We start from the raw sequence: 23,633 nt of genomic DNA on the forward strand, positions 1-23,633 counted from the left end.
TGATCTAAGACCTAGTGAAAAGAAAGACTGGCCAAAGCTGAGGAGAGAGTCTGTGATTAGCTCCTTTGTTGGAGGTCTTTTGAGCTTCATTGGCTCCAAAGAAAGGCCGTCTAATGAATCCATCCAAGCTTGGCCCAAACTTTGTATGGACGACAAACTAAGTTATGGTGGTCTCCCTGTGCACCGCCGCACAGCATAATGATACAGAACATTTGCGCATATGGTCCCCTGATTTCAGGACCCCATGTAAGCACTTTCTCATATGCCTGGTTATCCGTTCGCTCCAAGACACCAGGGGGGTTTACTGAGCCAGGGGGACGGGTTTCCTGGGCCTGGTGTGATTGAAATGTGTTTTAAAAAAAGTTGTTACCTCTGTACGTCTATATGAAAATGCTTCCATTTTGTAATTGTTGTTTGTTCATTCTTTCATCACAAAATATATTGTTAAACTTACAGTATATTGCGAGTTTGAGAATGCCTTAGGGCAGTGGTCTCAAACTCACAGCCCTGTAGAGTTTAGCTCCAACTCACCTGCTTGGAAATTTCTAGTAATCCTGAAGACCTTGATTAGCTGGTTCAGGTGTATTTAATTAGGGTTGGAGCTAAACTGTAGGGCAGTGGTCCCTCCAGGAACTGGTTTTGAAAAACCACTGTCTAAGAGGCATTCACACAGGATGTAATGTTGCGTTTAAAAAAGCGTGAGAGTGCAACGGTCTAGCATGTTTACAACATAGGAATGCATAAGCAGTTCAGTGGAATACAACAACACATTCTGTGTGAACATCTGCTTAGTTTTTTGTTGTTGTTGTTGTTGTAATGACATTAACAGCTTTTGAGATTCATTTACTGATGGTCATGTTTTCCAGCATGATTTGAGAATGATCCAAAGAGCTTCATGAGCTTCAATGGAAGCAAGAACATTTGACCGTTCATCTGTGAAGAAGTTTCTTAAAATTAATTGATTAGTGACCTAGAAATAGGGCAGAATATTAAAGATTTCTGTTCATAAAGTTTGTTTTACTTTCTGTTCATTTCCAGGTTTAAATTAGATTTTGATTCCCAGATTTTTGACCTCCACTGTATGTTCAGTGAAACTTTATTCAGTTAAAATTTTGGTGGGTCAGTATTGCAATTCATTAAAAGGATAGTTCACCCCAAAACTGTACGACTTTCCTTCATTTTGTGAAATTTTTCAATGTTTTGTTTCTTGATAGTAAAAGTGCTCTTTGATGAACCTATAAGCTACTACAAAGAACACAAGAGTTAGGCTAGACGGAAACAATACATATCAGGGTTCAAGTGTAAGGTAATGCGAACTTCATTTGACATCATTTCTAATAAATTAATTTATTACAATGCATTACATACATTATTACATATTTATATTATATATTAAAATGTAATTAATTCCTGAATCTTTTGTAACAATATAGGCCTAAATTCTTTACCAGTCACTTTTTAAAGGTTTAGTTCACCCAAAAATGAAAATTCTATGATTTATGAACATAGTATTCTATGAATTCTATGTTCCACACCCATAAGACCTTCATTCATCTTCAGAACACAAATTAAGATATTTTTGATGAAATCAGAGAGGTATATGACTCATCCATAGACAGCAAGAATATACTGTTGAATAAAGTTGTTATTTTTGTTTTGTTTTTGCGCACAAAAAGTATTCTCATCGCTTCATGATATTAAGGTTGAACCACTGCAGTCACATTTTAACAATGTCTTTTTTACCTTTCTGGACCTTGAAAGTGGTCATTATATTACTGTCTATGGACGAGTCATATACAGTACCTCTCGGATTTCATCAAAAATATCTTAATTTGTGTTCCGAAGATGAACGAATGACTTATGGGTTTGGAATGACATGAGGGTGAGTAATAAATGCCATAATTTTCATTTTTGGGTGAACTAACCCTTTAATGCATCCCTGCTGACTAAAAGTATTAATTTCTTTTAAAATCTTATTGACTTCAAACATTTTAACAGTAGTATATAACCATATATAGTACATAGTTAAACCATATTATATGTTGCAGTTCTTTATAAAGTTACGAGCCACAGGCTTACTTGCTAAAATCAATTTTTACTTGTATTTGGCGAGTCTTAATATTGGACCCCGCAAATGACTGGATTTAGACTATTAGAAGTATTCACTGCAACATATGGGAATGAGAGACAATTGATAAAAGGATAGTTCAACCAAAAATGTAATTTTGTAATTACTTACTCACCCTCAAGTGGTTCCAAATCTTCGGTTGAACACGAAAGAAGATATGTTAAAGAATATGGGTAACCAGCCAGTTGATGGCACCCACTGCCTTCCATAGGAAAAATATGGAAGTCAATGGGTGCCATCCACTGTCTGGTTACCCACATTCTTTAACATATCTTCTTTCGTGTTCAACCGAATAAAGAAAGCCATACAGGTTAGGAACAACATGAGGTTGAGTAAATGATGACAATTTTTATTTTTGGGTGAACCATCCCTTTAATCCATTTGACTTATTTTTATGTAAAACACTTTTGATTGTTGCACTGAAGCAGTGCAAGAGATCTCATATTTTATTACATGTAGCACATGCCATTTTCTCAAATAACAACCGCCGTAAAATGAGGGAAAAGTGCACTGACACGGGGTATTCCTCAGTTGCATTGAGGGGCTGCACACACCCCCGCCCTTTCACTTCTCAGCAGCACCCACAGAAAGCAGAAAGGCTTTCTGACATTGCCCTACATTCAGCTGACTGATCCCACACACACAGTCTTCTGTCACAAATAATCATTACAGCCGCACCCGTGCCCGCACACACACGCACGCACACCCTCTTTCTCTCCCACTGTATTAAATATTGAAGATTTCAACTTTCAACTGGGAGCATGTTCAAGCACCCTCCCATCAAAACACAGAGAGACAAGCGTGCACACACACACACACACACACACACACACACACACACACACACACACACACACACACACACACACACACACACACACACACACACACACACACACACACACACACACACACACACACACACAGCATGTGCATTGCCCTAGCTGCAATACAAACCACCTCTATTAGAGTGTCAATCGTATTCAGATCTTTCTTTTCTTGCCAGCGCTGACTTTCAGATTATACGGAAGCCCTACATCCTCAGACGTGACTGTGCCCACGCCCATCCATCCATCCCCACACATTTATCTGCTTTTTTCCTTTCCATTTCCCTTTGTTCCTCTCTACACATCAAGGTGCCTTGCATTTCTTCCTAATGTTGGCTAATGCTTTCTAAAGAATACCACCCGAGTGCCGCTGCCCGCCTCTGTTGCGAGTACCCATGTCACCGGGTCGTCATTAATTATTCCCTTGCTTACAACATGCTGTTGCCACGGTAATGTGCCATTAAGGGAGAACCAAGCGAATGACAGTCTATGCAAATGAGACTGCCACAAAGACCCTGGGCGCGGGACACACACTGTATTTTGAATTGAATAAAGGGACGATAGTGTACCTGGGCTTCCTTTTTAAACACAACAGTTCTACGAACAAGTGCAGAAAGGAGGTTATAAGAATCACCTGGCATTTTAGATAATACAGGGGTGTGTGTGTATGTGTGTGTGTGGTATTTGACAGACATTTGAGGGACGAGTTGGCAGGGACCATCAGCTTAACAGCACATGCCTCTGCGGCAAATCCGCAAGTCTTCGATTTGAAAATAACCTGCATGTGAAGATGTAGAGAAAATAAAGAGGTTTGAAATGAAGGCCTTAAATTTACAATATGTCCTTGTTGTCCTGATGAGTTTTGCACAAAGCTTTAGATAAAAATCAGTAAATAACATTTGCCTGTGATGTCTCAAAACGAGAAGTCTGTGAGAAGGGGAAAATGAGAAATGCAAAGATGAAGATTTGTGTCCTGCTGAACATTATGCTGTTTTGGCATGTAAACCCTGAGCCAATCAAAAATGATGTTCTTGAAGCATTTAGGGATGGCTGCAGACCAAATCAGCAAGAAATCACAAGGCTGCATTACTCACACACTACATTATAAATAAACCATATTCGCATTTAAAAAATAATAAAAAGCGCTGACAAATGTGTTCATTTTTTTTTTTGTTATTCATTTGTTCAATGTGTGCAATATTTGATTGATATCCAAACAGTTTCTGCACTATTAATGCGAGCAATATTAAGAATCATACGGTAACACTGTACGATAAGCTCTCATTTGTTTACATTAATTAATGTATTAAATGACATCAACAATTAGCAATACATTTGTTACAGTATTTTTATAATCTTTGTTTATATCAGTTAATAAAAATACAGCTGTTCATTGTTTGTTCATGTTAGTTCAGTGCATTAATTAATGTTAACAAACACAACATTTGATTTCCAAACTGTATTAGTAAATGTTGAAATTAACATTAACTAAGATTAATAAATGCTGTACACTGTAAACATTTTTTTTTTTTACAACATTGTTTCATTAGTTAAATCAACTTTTATTTTAAGGCAACCAGGTAACTTACTTTAAGTTAAACCAACAATTCTTTCTTACAGTGTAGAAGAATTGTTCATTCTTAGTTCATTTTAACTAAAGTTAATTAATGAAACCGGTAACACTTTACAATAAGGTTCATTAGTTAAACATTAGTTAATGTATTAACTAACATGAACTAACCATGAGCAATACATTTGTTACTGTATTTACTAATCTTCGTTAACATTAGAAAATACAGTTGCTCATTGTTTGTTCATGTTAGTTCACAGTGCATTAACTATAATGTTAACAAGATTTTAATAATGTATTAGTAAATGTTGAAATTAACATTAACAAAGATTAATAAATGCTGTATAAGCAGTTCATTAATAGTTCATGTTAACTATGTAGTTAACTAATGTTAATGAACCTTATTGTAAAGTGTTAATCAATCATATTAATAACATTTTAGTATTACTATCAAACGTCAAAATTAGAATGCAATCATACAAATAGTACATTTCAATTTTTGTTTTCACTTACTGAAATGCATTTACTGCACAATTCTTAGTGCAGAAGGGAAGCTAGTTCACTGTGGAACAAGTATTATTTAAGCTTTTTACAAATATTATATAAGCTTTACAATTTAATTGTAAAGTCATCATTTTTACAAATAAGTTCACATCAAATTGATGGATTGACTGATGCTGCTCAATTAGGGATTCCAGACGGAAGTCATCACAGGTTACTGGAGAGGGAACTGTCCCCTGTCTTTTGGATACAGATTGCAGCCATTATCAGGACAATTTCCCAGGTTGAGAAAAGCATCAGAGGAGTCTGGGATAGCGTTGAATAAGAATCACAGATGGGGTCGTGTTTGTTGGGGTGGGGTGGTGGGATCTTCAATTTTATATGCAATTGTCATTGTCTGCTGCAGACTTTCCCTTTCTGCAACTTTTATTTTGTAAAAGCCATCACTGCCAGGAGCCGAAACAGAGCATTGGGTGCCTGCACAATTTCAAGGGCATTCTTGTGTGCTGCGTCTAATATGTGACATATGATTTAACAAATCCACAGATGGAGAGGAAATTCCAGGTATCAGATATATTTGATATAAAGTAAATAGAGTACAGAGGGGGAAAAAAAAGAGAATAACCACAAAACAAGCTCTGAAGGGGTGTTGATGACACATACAAATCTGTCGTTGTGTTTCTATACACATCCTTTACACTAAGCTATATTTTCCTAAGGTATATTTTGTGACAATCATGTATGGACTTTCTAGCGCTCTCTATCACACGCTCACACACATAGACACAATGGGCAAACACTGTCACTTGCTGCTGAGAGTCCAATCAAGCATTTGAATGCAGTGACACATTCAGTTTTTTTTGGGAAATGACAACATTTATTCATCAGGGAGAGAGAAATTTCATTCAAAGAGCCCACAATGCTCTGCCAGGGTCGGTCTGGCCCTGTTAATTGATTGCTTCTCACCAACAAGGCTGCAAAGTCCTCCATTGTGCACCTCTTCCTCTATGCTAATGAAGTCCAAACACAACACGCCTTTTCTTTCGTTTCCTCTCCGCATCCCCCTTCCTCTCTTTCCCTCTCCAATAGGAGGTTTTGATGTGAAGATGCTATGACAGGCTTGCTCTCTTTCTCTCTCTGCAGCTGGCACGAAAGATGTGATAGGAGCCAGGACCAGGAAGCAGTAATGGGATCATGGGAGAGTGATTGCAAACACACACATACACACCTCCAAGTTTCCCCTCACACTCCCCCTAATGAGGGGTAAAGGGACAATATCGTCATTGTTCCCCCCATGTTTGGGAACCTCGGGCCAAGAACAACTGCTGTTTACCCAAGCAGTAGTGAAAGTCCTCGCTGTGTCCGTTAATTAATCGGAGGGATCCTGATTAAGTCTGCTCTAAACACCCAACTCAAACTACCTTTCACATCCAGCCATTACATATGAGGGACTCTCGGTTGCGCTTCCTGCCTCTTTCATTTGGTTTTTACAGCATCCACGGTTTTCTTTTCCTATCTGTAGCGTGATCACACACACACAAACACACACCTCACATATCTGTAGCCTCATTGTCTACGTAAGAGCACTCAATCCCTTGATTTGCACATTCTATCAGCAAAATTCAAAGGCTTTAGAGGCAAAGATACAAAAAAGGGGCAAATAAATGATTAAATCAATAAATGTCGTTATCATTTCTACTACTACTAATAATAATACTACTAATAATAATTATAATAACTATTATTAATGTCAATTTTATTATGAAATACAATTTTTACAATTTGCAAGGTCGTAAAAAAACAATAATTCTTAAAAAGCAATTGTGTTTTTATTGAAACTGCATTCAGAGCAATTAAATGCCATTACGAAAGACACGGAGGTCCCACCTTAACATTGTCGCTGTGCACATTTGCATTGCTCGTTTACCATCATATATCTCTCTCACGCCGCTACCCAAACCACTACAATTGATATGCAAAGCACCATCATGAATATGTGCAATTAGGCAGGACTGGTGAGATTTTTCCGACATATGGGATGTGACATTTGTAGGGCAGAAGCACAGATCAGCATAAGCGAGAGTGACAAATGCCTAATCCCTTCCTCCACATTTCAACATTTTTCAGGTCTATCAGAATACGTTCTTACATACACACTCCTACACCGCACATTCACGCATTTGAATTCCCAGATCAACGCGTCTTGGCTGTGGTCATACGTTATCATGGATATGAACAACACCACTAGAACAAGAACAAGAGGAGACTTCTTAATGGATCGTGAAGATATGTCAGAGTGCTTGTGCTCTGTACACCAAGGCCGTTCTGTATGGAAATCGCACAATTTTGAAACCATTTGTGTGACAGAGTGAGTCTCAAGAGAGAAAAAAACATATACAATGCATATACAGTTACATTCACACACCACACACCAAAATGATAGACAAATTCCACACTAATAAACATCCTTGCAGCCTTTTACCTAAAACCACGTGAATCCAGTGAAAATGGATTGTGTGTTCACTATACTTTTAGTTGTCAAATCACTGGCTTTCCTCACCTATTCATCACACATCTACTTCAGTTGAAGTCTTCAAGCAAGCATTTTACATGAAAACATGTATATAAAAAAAAAAAAAAAAAAAAAAAACTACTTTATTTCTCAAAGTAAGCAATATAATATTGCCAGGAAATTACTGTTCGCTGCAGTGCACTTAAATAAATATATATTAGGAAACGGCCACATATGACTACACAAATATGCGCTATATACACATATATCTCAATCACACACACTCTCAGACAGACTGGTTTTATTCAGGTGTGGGAGTTTAATTTTGCTGAGAGACGTTTGTGAACCCTATAATACGGTTCAGGTCTGAATCCTCTTGGAAAATCATCAACCTATAATCCTTCACATTGTGTCGCATTCAAATGAGGTGCTGGAACTCCCACTAACGCAGTGTAGCAGCGACGGCTAATTTACACGCGCGCACACACTGAAACAGAAATTGATACTCCCCCACCCCCACACACATACTGTATATAGTAACAAAATTTGAGCAAAACACACACACATACACCTGCATGTAATGTGGCACATTGCACGAGCTCCTCCTTACAAACCTCTTCCCCCACAAGCTACCACACACACATCATGTCACACACACGACGCATGGTGAGGCGTCGCTCACACCACCCAGGAAATTAACTTGACATTTTATGGCGACCACAGAGGAAAAAAAATATGGAAGGAAAGAAAAAAAGAAAAAAAAAACAAAGCGTACCAAAGGCACAGATAACATAAACCCTCTCCCGAGCCTCGCCATCATATTCGCCAGGATTTTCACCGATCTGCAATGCAGACGGCACGGGGTGGCCACAGAAAATGAGCTTTTCCGTCCTCGCCCGCCTTCCTCCGGAGACGACGGCTGTCTCTCTCTCTCACTCTTTCTCTCCCTCGACAAATGCTTCCTGTCTATTTTCATATCCAATTCAGATGGTCCCATTGGCACGGTTCTGCCTGATGTGAGGTTAACAAAATGAAATAAATAGAAACGGGACAATCTCACCTCAGTCTAAGCTCCCAATTAAAATGATACAGCCGCCCATGTCAGAGAAAGAGAGCGTATTGAAATGGGGAAGGAGAGTTGCTTTGTGGCCGCTTGGATTTATTTTTTCATATATGTGCATGTGCATGCTGGACGGAGCCATACTGTCATTGCGACCCTTCCTGCACACACACACACACACACACACACACTTTCTTTTCCATTTCTTAGACACAATAAATCTCCACTAAAGCATAGCTATAGTACAAAATAGCAAAATATTGCAAAAGCATTTTGAGTGTGTTAAAAAAAAAAAAAAAATCTGCAACTATTTGCATCCTCGCACATGACGTACATGTGAAAGTGTGTTTCTAAGAGGTGCAACGGCTTGAAGCCGCTGGGCCGGCGTTCGCTGTCATAACCTCAAAGAAAAGATTCAAACACATCCGTGCATAAAGAGTCCAAATTAATGTATCTCAGGATGCTGAGTGCATGGACACACACATCCACGCTCACACACACATGTGCTTGTCTGACTTGGTGCATCTCTCTGTGGCTGGGTCCTGCTCTATTAGACATGCAGGAATGTTAACATCATTATGCATTATTCTGAGTGTCTGTCTGTGCCTTCACACCCCCCCTCCTCATTCTCTCTCTCCATTCGCCATATTGTGTCTGAGGAGAGGCCCAGACGTGTGTGTGCCACAGACTAACGCAGTATTGTGTCTCCTGTCTGGGGATGGGCATTATTTTAACGGCCTTTCATGTGCTGGTGCACACAAATCACTGATCTTTTTCGGAAATGGAAGAAGTGGCAAACACATGCATAAGGACAACCACACCCACTCACACACGTTTGGAAATTGTATTAATGCTCCACAGATGCCTTGCAAATAATGCCCAGTTTAGGCTGCCGCACATCTAAACAATGTACGCAATAACCTAGAAAGAGAGAGAGAGAAAGACAGAAAGAAAGACAGAAAGACAGAAAGAAAGAAAGAAAGAAAGAAAGAAAGAAAGAAAGAAAGAAAGAAAGAAAGAAAGAAAGAAAGAAAGAAAGAAAGAAAGAAAGAAAGAAAGAAAGAAAGAAAGAAAGAAAGAAAGAAAGAAAGAAAGAATTATTTCATTTTGAATGCTATATTTGCTATTGGCGATGAGCAGCTAAAGTGTTATTACTGTCATGCGAGTGTTTACTTATTATGCAGCTTCATACAAAATGTAATCAGCTGTGACTATCATCAAGTCCCATTTTCAGACTGTTAATGGGGAGGGGCTGTTATATTTGCAATATATCTCTTTTGGAATAATGAAAAGCCATTGAGACACTTATAAAATATCATAAATTCTGATCAAGCTGAAGCACAGACCTCATTATTTTTCTTTTTAACCCAATATTTTAACATGCTGAAAAAAAGCATTTTGAAATTCCACTACCTAGATTTTAAAGGGGAGAAATTATTTATTTATTAATAATCTGAATAATCTGCATCTGAAAAATGATACATTATATCATCATTTCTAAAGCATTGTGGTGAACAAAAAGGACAATACAGTCAGAAATGCTGAAGGAGGTGATAAAGAAGGTAGCAATGAGCAAAACTTATAGTTAAGAACAACTCTCAGGTGATAAAGCTGATCCTCTCGTGGGTGTGGGCGCAGTAGAAGAAATGTAGATTGAATAAAAAGAGGTGAGTGTTTATGCAAAGGATTTAAATTAATATGCATGATTTTTTAGTGTCTTTTAACCTCAAATCTGGCATTCCGGAGACATTCTTAAAACAACGTGCCCTGAGAATATATATATGTAAACATTCAGTGTATTTGCAGTGAAACTAGACTACAGCTTTTCTATGCCTCCCCTCTCAACTCCTCCCCCTTGCTGCTTGAAATCTGCATACATTTGCATGGCATTACCATGCGCATATTCTTTGTTCTGAGAGGGAAAGGAGGATGCGGTTTACAACCACATTGCACGTCGCTGTTATGTGCTCCGCTTGAAGATGCTTGTATATTTAATGAATGCAAAAATGCTTCATCATCTGTTGTCACGAAAGGCTAACTAGCTTTTTGAAAATGAGACCAAAAAAAAAAAAAAAAAAAAATCTAAAAAAATAATTATATAAGGAATTGAGAGCTGTAAATTGTGGAGGGATTGTTGAATAAAATATTACATTTTATATATATTAAATATTAAACACTTTTCAAATGTAAAATATTTGTTATTTATAAGACCTAAATCATTCAATGACATGCATGGATGTATATTTTCAGTTCACACACTATATCCGGTTATAGTGAAATGCACTTGAATAGCGTCCAAAGCAGATTTAATTTTACGACACCATATGCATTCAAACATGTCACATAAAACACAGTGATACAGGACGTTTGATACACAGCTGAAGCATGGGCTGGCATGCTGTAAACTGACATCTATTGTCCTTGCGGGCTCTTCGCTTTGTGCCGCAGCCAACTGTAATCATGCAAACGCAGGCGCCAGACTTCATTAGCTCCTCAGGGCCAACGCTAATCACACCACAGCAAGGCACAAGAGAGGAGGCGCCACAGAGTATGCATAAAACAGCCGGGCATTGCCTGTGTGCTGCTGATATACAGGTATAGAGTACTGATAGCATGCATGCTAGCACTGACTGCTTTTTTTTCCTGCCGTTTTTCTTATATCTGCAAACTTTGCAAGTCAGCTTTCCATGTATGCAAATTCAGAGTTTATAAAGTGAAATGTTAAAATATATAGTGGCTGGCTGTGAACACTGCTAAAAAATCCAGCATTGCTGGTCACCATAAGGTATGTTTTGAATGCTGGTACCAGCATGGGATGCTGGTTGCTGGTTTGCTAGTCATCACCAGCATGGGAAGCTAAACCAGCTCAGTTTGGCTTGAGAACGGCATGACTACGCAGGTCCACCAGCTAGACCAGCATTATACCGCCTCTAACTAGCATAAACCAGCTTGGACTAACGTCGAATTTATGCTGGTTTATGCTGGTCTTTCAGCAGGGAGACATATTATAATGTAATGAAAAAGACTGGAACGAAAAAAGTGTTTATATCTTAATGTTTATGTGCTTATTAAGCACTGTTTGTTCTGACAGAAATGATGAGAATCAAGACTTCTTGAGGCCAGCATGCTGTGTTGCAACTACATAAATCTGTCAGATAAAATACCACTGAGAATTGTACAAATATAATTATGGGCTATGATACAGCCAAATTTGTATTGATTAATCTGAGAACTCACCTCATGCTGGTTTAACATTTCATAACATTGATGCCAGTTCCCTCCTGCTCACTTCCATTGGGTACGTAATGGTCACATTTTTCTTCAACCCTGCAACACAAAGGAAAGAAGGAAATCTTGACTAACTCAAAACAGGTTAGTTTTACACTCTGGTATATTTAATGATTTTATGTGCAAACTGCAGGTCTTTAACTTTTATTTATCCCAAATGGTTCACTGAAAAAAATCAGACAAAACAAACAAACAAACAACGAGTGTCAAATTGGATGCACAAAAGAGCATTATACAACTTGGAAATATGTTGTGGAGTTTGTGTGAGAGAATTGCTACAGAATAGTTGTGTGAGTGTGTGTGGTCCTCGTAAGGAGACCAAATGTCCCCACAAGGAGAGTATTACGAGTAATTTTTGACCTTGTGGGGACATTTTTATTTTGTCCCCATGGGGAAAAGCTTATAAAAATACTAAGTGATATTTTTTGGTAAAAATTCAGAAAGTTTTCTGTGAGGGCTGTGTTTAGGGTTAGGGGATAGAATATACAGTTTGTACAATATAAAACACATTATATCTATGGAACGTCCCCATAAAACATGGAAACCCCCAATGTGTGTGTGTGTGTGTGTGTGTGTGTGTCAGTGCAGTCCTGTGATGTAGCTGTCTATGGCATATGCAAATATGTGTTCATTTAAATGTTTAAATGATGAAGGACAACAGAGTTAAAGTCAGGATGAAATCAAGTTTACTGCCCTCCACAGCTGTATAGGATATGATCTCCGGATGTCCAAAAAGACAGTCTGCTCATGAGTTACTGCAGCTGGTGTAACCAGCATTGCAGCTACCTAGAGGGGGTTTCACCATGGTGACTTTTCAGATGAAATGACTTTTTCTGTTTCAAACCATCCCTGTGTATAGGAGAATACTGGCAGAGGCTGCATGACTGTCACCTCAAAGTATGTCTCTGGCCAGCAGAGCCCGAGATCTCTGCAGCTATGCATTCCCTAGAGTCACACACACACACACACACACACACACACACACACACACACACACACACACACACACGCACAGCTCTGCTCCACTGTCGCACTGATCCAGAGCATAAAATCATATTTATCTTTGCACATATTTAAGCATATATACATATTTGTGTTTAAACAACTGTAGTTTGCAGATGTTGAAAGCTCAATATGAAGCTTTTTAATGGTTTCTTGATATGTGCAGCAAGACATAAATATGCAAAATAACACCTCAGCTACATCTACTGCTGGAGGGCTGCATCTTTTCGAGCCAAATGTGAGTATTTTTATGTCATTAGCTGTAAATTTAATGAAATTGTATTATGAAATGTGCATGTTTTTTTCCACGGATTCCTTAACCTGAGAGATTATAGTTTAACTCAGTTAAAAGACTGTTTTTTTCTTTTACTACAGCACATTAAGGAAGACTCCCCGGAACCATATAGGTTTCAAAAAAGCTTTTTTTTTTTTTTTTTTTTTTTTGTAAACCTGTGCAGTGTGTTATCTTCAGAAACTCTCAAAGACTGGTGTAGGGCCATGTCCATATAAAGGTAGTCCTCTCCTGACACATGTCAGAGGCAGAGTGACAGCTGTCAGCTTTTATTAAGCCTCTGTGTTCGTATGGCTTGAGCTTTTGACTTAGTCACTGCTGCTACACAATGCAGCCATGCATTTGTTTTCACACGGGCTAATAATATTTTATTACATTTTCTGTTGGTACCTATGAGTAACATAGAGGTTTTTGAGACTTTTATAGGCCTTTACAAGACTTAAAAGATGTTTATTATCACATAAGTAATAAAGACTTTTTGCACCCTTCTCACGTCATAAACCATTTGAGGACTTACAAGATGTTAATTATAGAATTAAAAGAAATATAAATTAAAAAAAATATGAGCAAATACAATATCTCATGGTTCAATCACATGATTAATAGCTGACTGATTGGATATTATATTCTATGAGTCAGTCTTGAGAGCTTCTGTGCTGAAAGCAAATGTAAAAAAGACAGAAAAAAACAAACAAAATCCAATTAGAAAATAGAAATTTATTTAAAAAAAAAGACAATACAATAAAATATATGACAGCATTTTGTTACATGTTATCTCTTAGATCCCCAAATTAAAGTTATAATTTAAGGTTTCCATACACAATAACAAAATGCAAGCTTCAAAATTATCACATAATAGCACATTCTATGCAAAGGTAAGTTACTGTAATATATATTATATATATATATATTGAACAACACAAACTGATGCTACTCAAAGCATTTTGAAAACGAACACCTTCTGCTTCTAGAAAGCACATAGCAATTATTATGAGGAGCAGCTATGCTAAAAAGCTAAGAGTCTCTATGTGCTTGTATTGCCTGCAGTACGGCGAAACCAAGGTCCATTTTAGCGCTTGATGTTGGCAGTGTTTGAGACGTCCCCATCCCCCACCCCTTCTCTCCACACCCTCAGCGTCTGCACTCACTGGATCCCTCTGCCAACACCTCAGTCCTGACAATCAGTGGCTACTGGACTATATATGAAGGCCGACTGCTCTAGCATGGAGCCAGGTATGATTCCCCGGCTGACAGTCTGCATCACATCTGATGGCTGAGAAGCAAGAGCTCTCTCTCTCTCAAAAACACACGCACACACTCATAGCCGTATACCTTACGGATCATGACCAGCTACAAACAAAAACACTTAGGAACGATCATGCACATGAGCGTTCACAAACACAGTCTACGCCACAGTCCACAACCACTCTCGTTTTTGGTTATAAAAACGTCTACGGGGAATAACTCAGGATATTTTTGTTATTTTACAATGACAATCTAGATGTTTTAGGCATTAAGATGCATTTTAGTCAATCCAATCACAAGTGGACAATGCTAAATATAGGTGTAAACAGGGGCTAAAATGTTTTAAGCCTGTCCACTTTCAGCCACTTCCGATGTGATTTCGATGAAATCACAATCAACCGGACTGCTTTCATAGTGTAGATGTTAATGTGATCGAATGCGTTTGAACAGCTTAACAAAAACAAAAACAACAACAAAAAAGGACAGAGCATTGTGGGACTTGTTGTGAGAAATAACACCAAAGTCATTCAAACTTTACTTCATTGTACCAAAACACGCAGGTTATGGTCGAAATCGTAGCTGCTTTCTTTATCCTTTTCAGTCATTTCCCCCCCCCATCACTCGTAATCTGTGTAACAAGAACAAGTCAATCCTATTCGTGTGCCGCAATCGGCACTCCTGCAAAAATGATGTAGAGTGTGACGAAATAAGAGGGGAGTGTCTCGAGGAAATCCGAACAGAAGTAGTCACAGGAGATGAATTTGAAACGCAGTTTAATACCAGGTGGAAACAGGGCCTTAGAGTCTCAAATGACATTTCAATTGAACCAAAACCAAAAAAAAAAAAAACATCAGTCCAGCTGTGGATAATGCTTTGTTTAGCTATGTGGCACAAAACGGTTGGGACTATGGGAATGATTGTAGCCTATTGTCTATATTGGTGTCCTTTCCGTCTACGCCACCAACCTTTATGCTTTCTTATCTCATTTCTCAACACGTTTAGTGCAGGAGATACTCTCGTTTCCTCCCATTAACCACTGACAGGCTGAGTCTAAAACATGCAGGAATTTAATTACATTCGGCCGGTTCTCATAACGGCGGTCTGGTAGCAGGGGGGTTGAGGTGGAGGTAGGTTGCACACATCAGGTATAAGTGTGTGTGTGGGTGGGTGGGTGCGAGAGGGAGGGAGTTTTGGTGACACCTCTGTTGCCCACTTTCACGCTAATTAACACTTCTCAGATATACCGGGTGACGGTAGTCTACATGACAGGCTCAAGAGGACATTTGCACAGACCTTTCGTCTCCGTGCAGATAAAAGTGCACGCGATACTTGCAACAAACGTGTGTGCGGGAGTATAATATATACACATGCACAAATATCTAACTGACAGCAACAAATGCACATGAAACGGATCTTCACCGATGCCATCTCATTATAACATCCCTGCTGGTCACCATCTGTAGAAGTCATGCAGTAACTCCATCCGAACCAGGATAACACAGGACCAAGGTGGTATGATTCATGTAACTGTCCGTTCTCAATGAGAATGCCTCACTGCCACTCTGCACTATAATATCATGTCTTTTTGATGCTTTCCTCCACACTGAATTCACAGGATTCTAAAGAAGCCCATCACTCTATGACAACCGATGTCAGTCCTGCTGATGGATGCACGTAGCACATTTCAACATGAGAATGAGCGTACAACTACTTCTTAGCTTGGCCTTCAATTATTAGTATTTATTTTACCCCCGGTGGCAGGTTGATTCTCTAAGAAAACCTATATCTAATTTCAGTTTGAATATATTTGCAGGTGTAACACGCATGCGGCATCATGCGAGGCTCCTATGCCCGCGTTCTATATGTTTTTGTGCATCTGTATGGGGGTGATATACAAAGAGGTAAGCATTAAGAGTCATTTCTAGCACTCCTGCTTCGGCAGTGCCAAGAGGACGCGCGGAGATGAAAGGTAATGCAAATGGAAGTGTCATATAGCGAGTTCCATTCCAGACAGCCACCTTTGAAATAATTAAGACAGTGGAATGGAGTGGAGCCCGAGTGAGGAATAGCTATTCCTCTGAGTGACTCCTTTTAAAGACAGCAAGCAACCAGGCACAACACTGCTGCACAAATGTTACCACAGCATCTCTATTGAAATCTTTGTTAAAATTGCCAAAAGGGCATTTTAATGTTAATTTGATGATTAAAAACTGTAATCTCATGTAATGTCAAAGGGATGCAATTTTATATGATGACCTTTTTACAGTAATTGAGATGGTTATTAAATGTAATCACATTCAACACAATCATATTGAAACGTGTCAAAATGTGTTAAATGCACATGAATTGGCCTTCTTTTTTACCTTAGCCAAGGGCCACAATTCCACGTAGAGTAGCAAATAAATATTAATCCAGAATTTTCTAATCGCACACGGCTAAAGATGAATAAATGCAAAGGATTCCATGCTGTGTTGGAATATGGCGCATGTGTTGTGCCGGATAAGTACAAGGCTTGCCACAAGCAATTCGCATGTAGCTGACAATAATGGGGCGGGTTTATGCATGCAAATGGGTTTCTTGAGATGCGTGGTGCCAGCGACGCTACCTAATTTCATAATTGGCGAGCGTGATTATGCGAACGCGGTGACACCTTATTGGAACATGCGAGGTGGTCTTGTAATCAAGAGCGTGCCAGCGGACATTTTAGGTCTATCCTTTTCGCATGCTCACCACTGCTAAATTCTTTAAGATGGTGGCACCTTGAAGGAAATGCTACTGCGCTGACGGAGCCCAGCCCACCTCCTCCCTACCCAGAGTCTGCAATGCGATTCTGGGAAGATTGTGGGGCACCCTTCGCCTACCCCAACTGCATGATAAATTTTTAATTCCCACGTCACTAATAAGGATATTAAGCAGAGATTCTGGAGCTTCCGCATATATGCATGAGTCCGCATGCATAAAATTTGCATAGAATCAAGGGATTCAAATGTAAGTATGCTAACGTGCAGCACATCACTGTGCAACATTACTGGCACGTATGACAAATGCTGTTTTTGGATTGTAACCTGTTTTTAGCCACACGCACAAAATATCTCTGCTCAGATTTTCTGAGAAATGAGGCGGTACAACCCTAATTATACTCACTTAATCTGAACTGATTCATACGGTCAAAGTGCTAATGGTTTTTCTGCACACAAACCAGCTATAAGCTGTATTTTAATGGCATTATTCACTCCTGAAAGATTCCTAACATCACAATACATTCCTTTCAATATATTATTTTAAATTAAAGCTTAAAAATGTACTATATAGTAAAAATTATTATTATAGAGCAATGTGAGCTTTAAATCATATCTATTTTTTTGTAAATAATATTGTCAAACTTGTCACATGCATCATTTAAGCTCTTTCATCTGATAGTTTTGACGGCTATTTGAGATGCAGTTATTGACTTATTTATAGCTCTAAGAATTTGCATAATCTAAATTCAGCAGACAACAGACATGCTCAGTCAAACCGCAAACGCATACAGTGTCACAGCGCTGTTATTGCACAGAATGCTTCTGGATTAGAGTAAAAATAATATTACCCAATCTTGTACCATTTTATAACTGTCATTATCATGCAATGGAATATTTACAATTACACACATTATGGGAAAACATACTACATGAAATATAATACATAATGACAGGACAAAAACATCAGATCAAATCAATAATTATACTTACACTGAACTGGTTTTGATGTCAAGATTAAACTACTAAATGTGGTGCTGAATAGTGAAACTTTAACCTATACAATTACTCATGTTACTAGGGGTTATATAACATTAAAAGAAAACATTTAGACTTTTTTCCCAATCACTGTACTGTTTCTAAATCTTGACATTGAGGTAAATTTGCTCCATAAATCATGCTGCGGGGTTGTTCTATTTTAATTAACATTTTGGCACTAGATCTGGCTTTGAGATGTCAATGAGCTGTGCATTAACTCTGATAAATCAAGATTTGTTCCTGAGATACCAGATTGTTGCTGCAACCTTGAAAGAGTTATATACACAATTACACACAAATACCATAGCAAATCTGATTGCAAACAAACATGCACACATACATTCGAGTGGCTTCTTAATACCATCACAGTTCCACAAACACACACACACACACACACACACACACACACACACACACACACACACACACACACACACACACACACACACACACACACACACACACACACACACACACACACACACACACACACACACGAGTACACGAGTACACACACAAGTACACTCAAGTGGAAGAATCCTCCACTTACTAATACACACAAACACACACATATATGGAACCTGTCCTGCTTTTGCACATTGCCATCATACGCATGTGAGATCACTGCTTGTTGCCACAGCGACTCCAACCAGCGGGAACAACATTGTACATGTGACCTGGTCGAGAAGGGGCGGGTCTACAGGATGTTCTGTGCCAACATGTATCTGCTTGTTTAACATCTCAGCACATTATTCATTTAGTTTGTAGGAAGTAAACTTACACTTGAACACGAAAGCTTAGTGAATCTAGAATCGCTAAATCAGTGGGATGTTGGTGAGAAAGCATAGAGAGGTCTCACTTGTCCCGTTACAACACTAAAAAGTATCAATATGCTGCATGTGCATAACTAAATGGCACTTTATGTATCAAACAAGAATATTAATTGTGGGACTGAGTAAATGATGAATGATGTCTAAAATTTGTGTGACTTAATTGTCTCATCTGAACTCAGGAGCTTAAAAATTAACTTTCTCATCAAATGAGATCTATCTATCTATCTATCTATCTATCTATCTATCTATCTATCTATCTATCTATCTATCTATCTATCTATCTATCTATCTATCTATCTCACACTATTATAAAAATAAATCAAATTCAGTTTCTTCTTAAATGTTTTGCCCCATGCACTGTGGTTGAATATGTCTAGTTAAAGATGCTATTTACATTTGCATCTACAATTACTTTCCCTCAAAATGCTTTTTCAAAGTGAAGAAAGAGCGTAGGCTATATGATGCTTGTAACAATCAACTAAGCATGGAACTGAGAACACAAGACAAAGACTAAACAGGCTAAGCATCCAGTGATTAAGTATATTTTAAATTCGAGGACAACAAAATGTCCTCAAGGAAATAAACAGAAATGACAAACCATGTCAATTCACCAAATGCTAACAGTTCAGTGAGCACAGTATTAAAGACAACTGTGTAGAAGCGCTGCAGTTTGCGACTGAGAACAGGCGGAGGATGTGGAGTAGCCAAAAATATGAAGATTGCTTGCCCAATGAATACTGATAAGCTGCCATGGTCGCCATGGTTATAGTATTCAGCCAATTACAAGACAGCAATATGCCTCCACTGTCTAAGACATACACACACACACACACACACACACAATAGCAAACGGCTCATTCATAGAGCTGCAGGCAGCCAGCCTACTACATAAAAATTAATATTCAAAAGGAACCTTGGAGTTCACCTCAGTCTAGGTCCTAAATCATGTAAACATGCTGAATATTTAGTTGAAGCTCTGAGCGAGTACACTTTTGTGTTTTTGTTCATTTCCATAAAAAAAAAAAAGATTATATTTTATATCTAGCAGTAAATCCTCACAAAAAAATAAAAAAATAAATAAAAAAAATATCAAATTTATTTTATACGTTATAATTTAAAGCGCTGCCTTATAGCATGTAGCGCTGTCTTCTCTTTAGTATCATTCTTGAAAAAAAAAAAAAAGCATGGCCCATTTCTATCACTCAAAGCGTGTATAGCTGTAATGAAAGAAGTGATCTCAAAAATGATTTGCAAACATTCAGCATGACATTCAACCTTTCTACACCACACATTAAATTGCAATGCAGACATTTTGAATAGATTGACTGTCAAGTCCTGGCGCATACAAAGCAAGCGCTGGATATGTAAAACGAGAGGACACATAACATTATCATAAGAGGGATTATGATGAGTTTGACTGGTATGCTAAAAACAGTCTATGGATTTGTGCGATGCTAAAATGACTTAAACTTCAAACAAACCCAAAATAAACAGGAGAATATGTCAAATTAATTTAGCATGACAAGTGGATAAAAAAGCAGGCTTGTTTTTAACACACCATTGTTGTCTTTTGTGGAAATTTGAGAACTCAAAAAGGCAAGGTGACGATGCATTTTCACAGTGGATTCTAGTAATTGCCTGTCAATATCATGTTATCTTTTTTTTTGCTAACACATAAGGCCCTGTTATTACAGATATTCACAGACAAGAGCCTATGATAAAAAAAATAAAATAAAAAAAAAACTACTGTCAGGCATTTAAACAAAGATATATTTCCCCCCTTCCAATAGGCCTATATATTTTTTGCACATTTATATCTTATCCAATATATGTATCTGTAACATCATACTTTTGAAAAACTAAACTACAAATATAATAATAATAATAATAATAATAATAAAAGCAATATATTTTAATGCATGTATATCTTTATTTTATAATGGGCTAAATATTAAAACAATGACACTGATTAAAATGTCTTTAAAGCTATAGGCTATTTCTTAGATCAACCTTTTTAATAAACATTACAATTCCACTGTGTAAAATGTTTAACAATGTTACTGAAAAGATCATAAGAAAGAATGTGTTAAGGTTCACTAATTTAGTCAGTGTTAGGCCTATAAAAATGTCTAATTTAAATCTTCAACTAACTTGCATTAGGCCACTAAAAATAGGCTGTTTTTATACCCTGGATAAATTCATAATAGAGTAGACCTATATTAAAAATCTGTTGCAAAGAATAAATACAGTATAATGAGAGGGCGTTAAGCCAGACGAGAGAGAGAAAAAAAAAAAAAAAAATCTCACACTTGCCAAGTTCAAATACAAGCGCTTTGAGGACAATGGTGGTGATGTCATGTTTTAACGCGGTCTAAAAGACAGAGCTGCAGCAAAGCTATGCTTCAAAACTTCAAGCTCAATACGCCACTTCTTTTACATACACACGCCTTATTCCCACACTTATTCACCTCAGCAGAAGCAGCGTAGGCTATAGCTATCATTGCCTGTGAGATATTCACAGCCGTTAGGCTACTGTTCCTGCTTTGGGGCCCGCGTCTGCTGAGGCTGGGAACGGTCGCCACTTTCTAAAGGGATGCAGATGAGTCGGGTGCACTTGACATCTTTTCATGACCCATGTCGCCCCCAGCCCCCCCAGCCCGCCGGCGCTGTCTGTCATATTCTGGATAGGGCCGTGGCATTGCCACTTGCCCTCGAGCGTGGGAATGGGAGCGTCCAGTCGTTCACATCTACTGCGCTCCGTTTAACGGAATCAATTAAGGAGGACCGACCCCCTCGCTCCCCATGTGCCCACCCCTTTTCATTTTTGTCAGCTCTCTCTATATGTCCTAATTATTTCTGTTTGGGATGCCAGCGCCGTTTCCTGGCCAAAGGCGACCGAGCTGAAATAAATAGTGAGCACGTGGGTTCCTCTCTCTTCACGTGTCAGTTTTCAATAAATTGGTGAGATCATATAAACTCGAATATTATTAATTTAATCTCTTAACGTCTATTAATTTATTCAGTTTCGTAAAACATTACTCCCTTAGGGGAAAATGAAGCTGTTTTTTTTTTGGTTTGCATCTTTGCGCGCGAGCGATAAGTATAGAAAATAGCCTACTTTTCAAAGCAACATAATATTAAATGAAGCCTTAAAAATAAAATAAAACACTCAGATTCTTGTCTCACATTGTGTGAAGCTATTAGCTCTCAAAAGGTACTGACACATAGCTATAATATAATACAATTTCTTTTTTTTTTTGTAAATGTATCTTCGTGTCATTAGGCATCCAGAGTTTTCGATGAGCCAGGAGGCAGTTTTTACTTTCGGTTATCTAGCTTTATGAAGTGCAACATACTCATACAGCTAGATAACCAAAGATAACAACTCGCTTCCAATTCCACAACAGTAATCCCCGGATACCTCCGTGTCTCGTGTAAGAATAAATCCAAGTGGAGAAGTTGCTAAAACACAACAAAAATAGGCACGGGACTTCACAATTGTCATTTGTAGTTCTTAAAAGTAGGTATGCTCGCAACAAAAATAAATGACAGTTTCTTCACAGGGTAATGAGGATCAAAACGGAAGCTATAATCCATTTGACATCGGAGCAGTTAACGTTAAAACAATATGAGAGTTGGAGTGAGGGAGCCTGTCGAATAAGAAGCAGTCATCCTCGCACAGGCCATCATTTGCATTGCAAATTACCTCCCAATCTCACAAAAGGCTCCTTTGGCTCTATTAAATCGTGGCAGCAGCGATAGATATCCCACGGAACCAGCAGCGAGATTATACAAAGGAAAAATCCGATTCCAGAGGAAAAAAAGTGCACTCGGAAATAACATCGCGTTTGTTTCGGCACTGAATGGAGAGATCTCTCTCTTATTTTTGGCCGAGTGGTGGCAGGTTGTCCGTGCACGGAGGAGATCGGTAATGCCACAGATCCCTGAGAGCTGCTATGAGAGAGACGAGAGGAGGATTGTGTTGCTGCTGCCAGCGGTCTGAGAGAGGGAACAGGGCCACATCTCGAGGAGTGGGGGGGCGGAGGGGGTTAGCGGGGGGACGGGCTTCCAGTACCAAAATATGGACCAGCCAGAGAAGGTCAAAGGTCTCGGACCACGGGAGTTGCAAGGCGATGATGATGATAATGATGATGATGATGTCATTAGAAATCTCCAGAGTGCGTTTGCTTCCCTCGTGCAGGTTGAAGCTGCGATCCCGCACGCACTATTTCTGTACGCATAATGTATTTTCAACGACGAGCATAGGCTACTTGATGGAAATATTACCAATCACCCTCGGTCACGAGGATTTTAGATTGTGCGACTGAATACATGGAAAATGCTCGCCAGCGACAGGAGGAATCTCGCGATCAAGGTATGTTTAGCAGTATAGCAGATCGCTCTCTGGACAGAGTAAGATGATTTCCATCGCTATGTTGAAGCCCTCATTTTCTGACCACTGATATCAGTATCTTTATTTATAAATGTATTACATAGGCTACTTTCTGTTCCACAAGAACTGTAATTGAGTGTAGTAAGTGGATAACAAACCTGTCATTCAAAACGTGATGCTGCTGACTTTCCAGCATCTGTGTGGGT

At 38.6% G+C, this 23,633-nt stretch overlaps 1 long non-coding RNA gene across 1 annotated transcript in view; it reads right to left on the reverse strand.

Annotated features, from left to right (window-relative positions):
• Positions 1-23,633, reverse strand: part of LOC137034739 (uncharacterized) — a 49,676-nt gene that overhangs the window by 22,008 nt on the left and 4,035 nt on the right. Inside the window, exon 2 of the long non-coding RNA XR_010896973.1 lies at positions 11,836-11,925. This is a non-coding gene — a long non-coding RNA (uncharacterized lncRNA). The remainder of the gene's footprint in view (positions 1-11,835; positions 11,926-23,633) is intronic.

This window comes from Chanodichthys erythropterus, chromosome 13 (assembly GCF_024489055.1).
Source record: "Chanodichthys erythropterus isolate Z2021 chromosome 13, ASM2448905v1, whole genome shotgun sequence".
Taxonomy (NCBI): domain Eukaryota; kingdom Metazoa; phylum Chordata; class Actinopteri; order Cypriniformes; family Xenocyprididae; genus Chanodichthys; species Chanodichthys erythropterus.